Source organism: Glycine max, chromosome 13 (genome assembly GCF_000004515.6).
Source record: "Glycine max cultivar Williams 82 chromosome 13, Glycine_max_v4.0, whole genome shotgun sequence".
Classification (NCBI taxonomy): Eukaryota; Viridiplantae; Streptophyta; class Magnoliopsida; order Fabales; family Fabaceae; genus Glycine; species Glycine max.
This window is the reverse complement of record NC_038249.2, coordinates 13,932,351-13,943,309: the sequence shown is the minus strand read 5'-3', so window position 1 is coordinate 13,943,309 and position 10,959 is coordinate 13,932,351. Positions and strand designations below refer to the sequence as shown.

The window sequence follows — 10,959 nt, the reverse complement described above, 5'->3', positions numbered from 1 at the left end:
ACATCTCCACCAAACACTAGCATCTTCTCCTTGCAGTCTAGAAAGATATGGTTAGTAGATAACCAATCCATCCCCAAGATCACATCTAGATGAGCTAAAGGTAGGCAAATCAAGTCCGCCATAAAAGATCGATCCTCAACAATTATAGGACACTTCAAACACACCCGAGAGGTGGTTACAGGCTCGCTCGTCGGAGTAGACACCACCATATCATATGGTAACTCCGTCGCACATAACCCCAACCTCTCTACACATGCATGAGATATGAAAGAATGCGTGGCACCTGAATCATAAAGTACATCTAGTAGTTTATCAGCAATCAAACACTTACCCCGTATCAAATCGTCGGAGGCAGCTGCTTCTGAACCACTCATAGCAAATACCTGGGAGGGTACTTTTGGTCTTCCACCACTAGTGTTGTTGTTGCTAACATTACCGCTCCTTGTGGAATTAGTGGGTCCACGATTGACGGTGTTGGAATTGGCCGTCACCATCGGTCTCCCGGTCACCCTACATTCTCGAGCATAATGGCCCACCTTGCCACACACATAACAACGGTTCTCCTGTGTCTGTTGGAGCTGTGGGCAATTCCTCTTAAGATGCGGTCCCCCACACTGAAAGCACTGTACCCCAGTCCCCCTTGACTGGCTCATGTTGGAGGTAGCCATAGGTTGCTTCCCCTTGTTGCTAGCATATGGCTTCATCCTTTTGTTACTATTCCCCCTAAAAGGATGGTTCCTCTGGGGTCCTCCTACGCCCCTAGCTTGCCTCTCCTTCATCTTATCTTCAAAAATCCTGCACTTTGTCACCAGCTGGTTAAAGTCCGTGATCTGCATATAACTAACTGCTTGTTGGATCTCCAACCGAAGTCCATTCTCAAACTGAGCACATAGATCTTCCTCATTCCGAGCATCTTGGTATTGAGGCCAATACTGCAGAAGCTCATTAAACTTAGCTGTGTACTCCCCAACGGACATGTTTCCTTGCTTCAAATCCAGAAACTCCCTCGCCTTCCGCTTCCTGAGATCTCGCGGGAAGTAATTCTCCAGGAATTTGTCCTTGAAGGCATTCCAAGGAATCACGCCTCCAGGTGTGACAAATGAAGGCTTCACGAACTTCCACCAATTCTCGGCCTCTCCTTGGAGCATAAATGTCGCATAGAGGACCTTATGCTTCTCAAGGCAACCCATCGCCTCGAAAATCTTTTCCGTGTCAGTTAACCACAACCTAGCACCTTCCGGATCATAGTCTCCACTGAACTTTGGCGGGTGGTTCTTACGGAAAGCCATGAGTCCCCGATACTCCGCCGACTCCACATCACGTTCCTGCACTAGAGTTTCCAGCACAGCGATGATGCGGTCAAGGACATCACGGTTCTGATCCCTACCACGTCTTGCCATACTTAACCTGTAGGGAAACTATTAGTACCCAAGAAATCCTAATGAGAGAGTGTACCACACAGGCTATGACAGTTATAACAACATCCCTCTCTTTATACATACTTATACACACAACAATCCTATGAATCAGTCACACATTCATGCTCAAGACAAGAAGGCAGAAATACACACAATGTGTGACTTAACGTCACTCCCCAAAACCTACTTCCAAGTTTCAGAGATACACAACATTCACACAGCAAGACCATAACAGGTTCACTAGGATCCAACTTTTGCTCTGATACCACCAATTGTGGCGTCCCCAAAATAATGACTAGTTTAATAGTAATGATTTAAATAACAAAAACCATGGTAAAAAAATTTTTTCTTCTTTTTCTTTTTCATTTCTTTCTCTTTTCACCATAACTAGGTTTAGAAGGAAAATCCTCACTATAGAGTCCTGAATGGCCGGTTCACAACTCTATTCGGAGTCATTTCTTTCTTACCGCTCATAATCTCTAAACTATTTTGCTGTTTCAAAAGGAAGAATGTACCAGCCATTACTTTAGGTCGTCACGTGAAAATAAAAGAATAAAATACGGTCGATAGACTCTTTTACAAATAAAGTTGCTAATGCATTCTTCTCAAATAACAAGATTGATCATAAATACATTCATCATTTAAAGCTGTCCAAAATATGGGAGTTTTACAAAATACATAGTGTCATCCAGAGCAAAGGTGTCCACAGTGGTGGCTTCAGCCACATGTATACAATCATCAAATTCCTATACAACAGGTCTACCCAGACAAAAACAAAAGAGTAAACCTAACAGTCAGTCCTAGATACACCCACCCTCAAAAAGTATATAAAACTAGTCCATGGAACTGTCCACTATGATGAAGAGCCTCCACTGGTTGCCATCTCTCTCGGGCCACTATCCTCCGTAGAGTCTGCCTCAGATGCCGACGTGACTTCCTCGGGAGAATCCACCTCAGGGAGTGGGTCCTCATCGCCCTCTAGAAAGTCAAGAGCATCCCCAGCAGGCTCGGGAGGTAGCTCCTCGAGATCCTCCTCTGGGTCTTCCTCGGATGACGTTACCTCGATCACTTGGACTGGCTCCACTAGACGATATGGTGTAGGCGTGGGTAGTATCCACTCCACAGTACGCTGAAGCGTGCGCACGGGTTCATCTGGATGCACCAATGAAGTAGCCGTAAATCGAATCGTGCCCCGAAATCGGCACCTCGTGTTGCCTTCGAGGGTCTCCCAAGCTCCCTCTAGGCACTCCATCTCCACTCGATCATGGATTAGCTGCGCCGCCATCACAATGTACAAGAAAGAAAAGAAAGGGGTACACTCTTTCACAAGAATCTAACTATGCCGCCACACAATGCGTCTCATAACCACTACATGCAAGTAAAAGGGGTATCTTAAGGCTTTTCATCTCTGGTAATCGATTACACAGTCTTGGTAATCGATTACCTAAGGCCAAACTCGAATTACATAGCTTCAGGACAGGAAAATCTGGAAAAGGCACTGTGTAATCGATTACACATACCTGGTAATCGATTACCAGTGACCCATTCCTCTGTGTAATCGATTACACAGACTGGTAATCAATTACCAGAGGCCTCCACAGTCTTCCAGTTCCCCTTTGAAGCCTGGTAATCGATTACACCCCTTGGTAATCAATTACCAGAAGCTCTCCTAGCTTCCTGACCTCATTTTCAAGCCTGGTAATCGATTACATCCCTTGGTAATCGATTACCAGAGACCATCTTAGTCTCCTGTCTTCATTTTTAAGCCTTGTAATCGATTACCCACCCTTGGTAATCGATTACCAGAGGCCATAACCCATATATCACACAAGATTCAAAGCTGGCCAGCCACCACACCAGCCTCCTTGCTTTGTGGTCTTTGTTCCTTTTATCTGTTGACTGCCAGGAGCTCGCCTGTTTAGGTACATCACAGGTTCTCACTGACTGACTATGCCCGGGTTGGGTCGGGATTGGTCAAGCTTGGTTTTGGGCAATAGCACCCCACTTGACATCCCCAAGGTCTCTTGACCCCCGCGACATATCTCTAGGTACCACTCTGTGGTCAACGAATAAAAGTAGGAAGTTTCACCCTTCTACACTTCCTCATCTCAAGCTTGTAGGATTATGGGTTACCCATCACATGTGGTACTAGGTGGCGGTCGGGCGATGGTGCACAACAAGTTTTTCCACATCCACAAATCACGCATAAACCCACCATCCCCTGTTGCCCACCTCCAACTGAGCTCACGTACTCCCACGTAGCCCATATCCTCGTTTCTCTCAACACCGGGTCCCCATCAATCCTCCCAAGCTTCCCCAACATCCAGGTAATACAACATTCAAACAGCACAAACTATCACAGCCAAGAAAACAGTGCAAAGGCAGAAAACTCTGCCCAAAACACCAACCAAAATCACAGCTTTTTCTCACTTAAAGACCCCAGTAACATTTCCTTCGTTCCAATTCGTTAACCGTTGGATCGACTCGAAAATTTTACTGGAAGTCTCTAGTACATAAATATACATTTTGACCGTTGGGATCTACTAGCAAACATCAGAAACTCATTCTGAATTACTCTTTCCACAACCAGCAAATACATAGCATGTTTCTGCACAAAGCCAAAATTCTGCATAAGTGCAGATTTCGAAAATCACACTTTCCCTCATTCAATCTTGCCCAAATAAAATCCTACAAGTCCCAAATCATGTATCAATCATGTCTAAACCAAAGTCAAGCTTCAAAACACAGCAACACAAATCTAGGTGTCCAATACCCCTCAATTTAATGGATTTTCTAGGTTTGAGAAGTGAAATTGAGAATGGAACAAATTTGAAGCAAACTCTCACCTCACACAAGTCTATAACATCAATTTAAACTTGTTCAAACTGGATTTACACCTAAAATTTCACCGAATCAAAATTTGACTCCTGAACACCCAAATTTACCCTAGAAATGGCTCTTTGTTCACTTTGGTCATTTGTTTTTCTCTCTAGCACAGCCCAACCTTTCTCATAAGTCCTAAATGGCATTTCAAGCTAGGATCAACTCACTTTAACCTCTAAATACTACTAAATCCAGAATTGGCCTTCCAACTCTCAAAAACTCACTCTTTTTCCACTCACAACACCATACTCTCACCTTCCAACCCTAGGTTAACTCTACCCTTCATCTCTAACAGTTATCCATAAGCAATTTCAGCACATACACATCACAAGCATCATCATAAAAACCCTAAAACTGAATGGGTAAGCTTAACTCATCCAAACATGGCAAGTTCAACATGCTCTCAACAAATTTCTTCACAAATAGCTATCATGAAGCAGAAAACTAGCAAAACTACCCATCATATCTCCCAAAACCCCATACCCACGAAAATCAAGAGAGAAAGAAGTCCACCCAAACCTGAAATTTCGAAGTCCCACACGTAGAGACGCGCTTCACGACTCCGAAAATGCCCTCCTTTCGCGATTTTGAGCAGAAATGGCTACCAAAGGTTGGAGCTTTGTTGGAGCTTCAATGGTGGAGGAAGAAGAAGAGAATGGCAACGTGAGAGAGAAAAGGAAAAGGCTTCTGAAATTTTTGGGGCTGAGTGAGGAGAGAGAATACAGCTTTTTGGTTTTAAAAAGGGTTTTCTCTTTTTCTATTATTTTATTTAAGCTATGCCACATGTCTCCATTTGAGTGGAGCAAAAGGGCCCACTTTCTCTTTTGATTGTGACCCATACTCAGCCACAAAAAGTGAGAAAAATATGACCTTTGAAACGCTAAAATCCTGCCTCGATTTGCGTGCCGTTTCTCTGATTCCGGTTCCTCGCGTTTCTCTGTGTTCGTCGGGGCCAGTTTTCAAAAGTAGGCAATATATATATCAAAACGCTCAGAATAAAACCCCGAGCGTGGTTCAGAGGTTGGTTTTGTTAAATTCTAAGTTGCACGCAAAATGATGATTTTTAGACTAATTAATTAAGAATTAATCCATAACCTCCCAGTTATGGATTTCTCTTCCTTAATTAGCCTAACCCGCATATCTTGCCCCCACTATTCCTACTTCTATCAAGAACATATATGCATACACACTGAATAATACTTTATATATATATATATATATATATATATATATATATATATATATATACTCATTCAAAATACATCGTTTTCAAAAATTCCGGGTAGAAATTTCCAGGATGTCACAGACTCACCCACTGGCTGTCAGAAATGGGGTAGATGATTTCAGCTTGCAAGAGCTTGGTCACCTCCTACAATGATGGGGTTGAGTCGCCGCTGTGGCTGCCTCACTGACTTAGCTCCATCCTCTAAAAGTATCCTATGCATGCAGGTAGATGGGCTAATACTAGGAATGTCTGCTAAAGTCCATCCAATGGCTTTCTTGTGGTTCTTGAGCACTAGCAACAACTTCTCCTCTTGCTCAGTAGCAAGGGAGGCAGAGATGATAACTGGAAATTTTTCCTTGTCCTCCAAGTAAACATACTTAAGGTTTGCTGGTAAGGGCTTCAACTCTGGTGTGGGTGATGGCTGAATAGTGGGAGGAACCAGGGTAGGAGAAGAAGAGGAAGGTTCCTCAGCCTGTACCTCAAAAAGCAAGTTAGAAGTATATGTACTTCCTGCAACATGGTTAGTGCATTCTGACTCTAAAAAATCAACATCAAGAGGTACAACACCCAGAAAATCAAAACCAAACTCAAATTCAAATTTACTCTCAGCATAAAAATCAGATATAGGATCAAATTCAAACTCAGATTCAGATTCAATGCATGAGGAATGACAAGTATGCATATAAGATAAAAAGGGATGTTTCCTACTATGAATAGAATCAAAATCAAACATTTAATCATCAATAATCTGATCAAGTATCTCAGCACGAAAAACAGAATGATCCTCAGATGGATGTTTCATGGCAACAAGAATGTTAAAATGAACAACAATATCACCAAATTCCATAGACAATGTGCCAGCATAAACATCTATCTTGGTTCGGGCTGTTTTAAAAATTGGCCTGCCTAAAATAATTGGAACTGAACCATGGGAAAATCCCTCTTCCATATCAAGAACATAAAAATCAACAGGAAAAATAATTTCACCAACCCGAACCAACACATCCTCTATGAAACCTGTGGGGTGAGCAACACTTCTATTTGCCAATTGAATCACCACACCCGTAGGTTGCAAAGGTCCAAGAGATAAAGAATTGAAAATGGACAGAGACATGACATTAATTTATGCTCCTAGATCTAGCATGGCATTCTCAAATTTGTTGTTCCCAATAATGCAAGGTATACAGAAAGTACCTGGGTCCTTACATTTCTCAGGAATGTGAGGAACAGATTTACCTATCAATGCTGACACATTTCTGCCCATGCTAATCCTTTCATTGCCTTTGAGCCTCCTTTTGTGGGTGCACAACTCCTTTAGAAACTTGGCATATCTTGGAATTTTCTTGATGGCATCTAGCAGAGGTATGTTCACCTCTACTTTCCTGAAGGTCTCCAAGATCTCCTTATCCACTTCTTCCATCTTTTTGTTTGGAATTGCTCTAGGTGAAAATGGAAGAGGGATAGGAGGCTGCTGCAAGTCAGAACTACTAGAAGAAGGTCCACCTGCATGAAATTTTTTGTTAGCTCCCTCATAATCAAGAAGCTTTCTCTTTTGTGCAGCTAGCTCATCCTCTTTTTCAGGTGTAGAATGAAGCTTGACAGGTTCAGGTGCAGGTGCTGCTACTGGTGGAGGCACTTCAATTTTCTTGCCAGACCTCAAGGTGATGGCACTCACATTTTTCTGATTCTGCACAGTTTGTGAAGATAGTTTGTCAGAATTTTGGGACTGAGCTTGGTTCAACTGAGTAGCCATCTTCCCCATCTGATTGTCATACTCTAAATGGAGGCTATTGTCTCTTGCTGAAATTGCATATTCTGGATGGTTATTTGCCTCACTAACTCCTCTAAGGAAGGTTGAGAATGGGCCTCAGGTCCTTGTTGTCTTTGTTGTTGCTATTGTTGCTGCATTGGAGGAGGAACATATGGCCTGCTTGGACCAACAACATTCTGGAAGGGAGGGACAAACTGTTGTTGTTGCTGCTGTTGTTGTTGTGGAGGATTTTCCCATCTCAGATTTGGATGATTCCTCCAACCTGGATTGTATCTATTGTTTGAAAGATCATAATTATTCTGTTGTTGTTGGTTTTGTTGCTGAGGGAGTCTATTATAAATGTTTGCAGCATGGGCTTCAAGTTGCTCATTGACTCCAGATAGCTGCAAAGAAGGACAGAGATCTGTATGGTGATCAGCAGAATTTCTGATTTATGGCAAGCTGAGTTATGATTTATGGCAAGCTGAGTTACTAGGTTAACCAAGGCATCAAGTTTTCCCTCAAGCTTCTTATTTTCAGCAGATGAAGATGAATCTGTGGCCACATCATGGACTCCTCTAAGGACAATAACATCATTTCTTGCACTGAATTGTTGGGAGTTGGACGCCATCTTCTCAATTAGATTCCTAGCCTCAACAGGAGTCATATCACCAAGAGCTCCATGACTGGCAGCATCAATCATACTCCTCTCCATGTTGCTAAGTCCCTCATAGAAATATTGCAGAAGGAGTTCCGCAGAAATCTGGTGGTGAGGACAGCTTGCACACAATTTCTTGAATCTTTCCCAGTACTCATACAAACTCTCTCCACTAAGTTGCCTGATGCCAGAAATGTCTTTTCTGATGGCAGTGATCCTAGATGCAAGGAAGAATTTCTCTAAGAACACCCTCTTAAGGTCATCCTAGCTGGCAATGGACCTGGGAGTAAGGTAGTACAGCCAATCTTTTGCCACTACCTCTAGAGAATGAGGAAAAGCCTTTAAAAAGATATGATCTTCCTGAACATCAAGGGGCTTCATGGTGGAACAGACAATATGGAACTCCTTAAGATGCTTATGAGGATCTTCACTTGCAAGACCATGAAACTTGGGCAGCAAATGTATTAGTCCAGTCTTGAGAACATATGGAACATCCTCATCAGGATATTGAATGCACAAGCTTTCATAAGTGAAGTCAGGTGCAACCATCTCCCTAAGAGTCCTCTCACGAGGTGGAGGTTGAGCCATGTTCTCAGTATGAAAATTAGCAGCCGAATGCTCAAAATTAGAATATTTAGAATCACCATCAACAGAATGCTCAGAATGCACAGAATGCACGGAATGCTCAGAATGCATAAAATGCACAGAATGATCAGGATGCACACTATGCCAAAATAATCTATGAAATGTTCTATCTATTTCAGGATCAAAGGGTTGTAAATCACCTGGATTGCCCCTAGTCATGCACTATATGCAACAAATCATGTATTTCTCAAACAAGCACTAGGGGTAAAAAGGGGGTAAAACTATAACTATACTCAAACGATATCCAAATGAGCTCAAAATTTGTGAGCAACACCCTAAAATCATGAAAAGATAGAACAAAAATTTTCAGACAAAAATTCAAAGTCTAACTATGAAAACTGCCTAAGAAAAGTTTAGAAAAATAGGACAATAATACTTAAAAAATAAAATAAAAAACTTAGTAAACAACTGATTTTTTAAGCGCTGAGTACCGCAACCGGTGCTAGTGGGTTGGGGCTGCATGGGAAATTTTAAATTCATATATAATAATAGTCATTCTGATAACCTGAGCAAAAGTTATGGCCGTTTTGAGTTTTGCTAAAAACAAGTTCCCAAATTTTTTGTATCTCTCAAATTCAGCCACACCAAGTGCTTCTGGTATTTTTCACACATAATATGGATCAAAAGAAACTACCACACAAAAAATCAACCAAAAATAACAACTCTAGCTATCAAAACAAAAATCGCCAATTAATTAGAAAAATCTGACACTATTCATAACACTATTTACAACATTTTTCACCTCTGAATAGGGGACAAGACTGAAAAACAAAATATAACACTACACAACACTACACACCTGAAACACACACAAACAACACTAAACAACAGAACTACACACAAAACAACTAAACACTACAAATTAATCACATAACACAGATTTAATAAAAACACAAAAACATAATTATGAACCTTTGGACCACTACTCCCCGGCAACGGTGCCAAATTTGATTGGAGTTGTACCTGAATCAAATAAACATTAAAATGCAATATCTAGGAAGTGATCCTAGGTTGTCTCCCAGTGAGCAATGATCAAACAAACATTCATAACATATAATAATAAAACAGTAATGAAATAAGGGGGTTTGTTTGTTTTTGTAATTTAAACAACAAGCAAACTTGAATTGAAAAAAAAATAGAACTAAAACATGTTGTTTCCCCTTGATTCAAAAGAAAGACTCTTATCCTAGGTTACGAGAATTTATCCCTAATTAGTTCAATCACTTAATCCAACCCGAAATTAATATACTAAGCGAAAATTAACACAAGGCTGTCATTATGTGATTAAGCAACACATACACCAATTAATTCCTCTCACATGTCCATTAAGTATGAACATTAATTAAGCACAAAGACAATTAATCAAGCATTAAGCATGCATGGATTAATATCAGCAACAAATACAGAATAATTGGTGAAGGGGAAAAACTAATCAGAATTTAATATTAATAACAAAACCTCAAAGAGAGTTATGCTTAATCCTCAAGAGAAAACAACACTAGAGATTCAGCCTTCCATTAACAGCAGAAACAAAAACAAAAACAAAAATACAAACAGAACAGAAACAAACAACAACAAATATGAAATGGAACCCAACTAACCAGAACAAAACTGGAAACAACAAACGAAATACAAATCTGGAACGAAATACAACCCAACAATAGAAACGAAATACAAATCTGGAACGAAATACAACCCAACAATAGAAACGAAATACAACAACTGGAAACTAATTGCAACACAGAAACAAAAATGAATCTACAAACAGAAACTGAAAATGAAATTGCAATTGGAAACAAAATGCAAAACAAAAATGAAAATGAAACTGGAATTTGAAGCAGAAAATGAAAGTGGAGTTGCTACGTGAACAGTACTATGCGCGTGAACAGTAACACGAAAAACTAAAAATGAAACCCTACCATCTCTCCCTCCGTGAACAGGAACCGGACCACTCCTAAAACCCTAGTAGTTGGGCTCACAAAAGGTCACTAGGCCACAAAGCGTACAAATCTGATTTTTGGGTCCAATAAGGTCTAGTGGCCCAATTACAAAAATACAGCCCAAAAATGAAATAAAATAAAACTGGACGACAAATAAAATTGTCTGCTCTCTTCAAGTCCAAGTCGGTTCAGCCCAATTCCGAATCCAAGCCCAATTGCTTATAATTCTCCTGAAATTAAATTAAAACACAGAATTAGTCAAGTAGGCCCAAATGATAAAAATGCATAATTAATTTGACAATTAAGGCTAATCAGTAATTGAAATGGTGACAGAAAGGGGTAAGAAATAGGAGAAAATAATGACACATCAGTTAGTTTACACACTTGTTCATAGTAAACACATCTCTTTTTATACTAGACACATATTCACTGAAGTAGCT

At 40.6% G+C, this 10,959-nt stretch overlaps 1 non-coding gene across 1 annotated transcript; it reads left to right on the top strand.

Moving 5' to 3' along the window:
- Positions 1 to 8,037: 8,037 nt before the first annotated feature.
- On the top strand, positions 8,038 to 8,144 carry LOC112998929 (small nucleolar RNA R71). Its single transcript, XR_003264108.1, has one exon. It is a non-coding gene; the product is annotated as a small nucleolar RNA R71 (small nucleolar RNA).
- Positions 8,145 to 10,959: the final 2,815 nt, after the last annotated feature.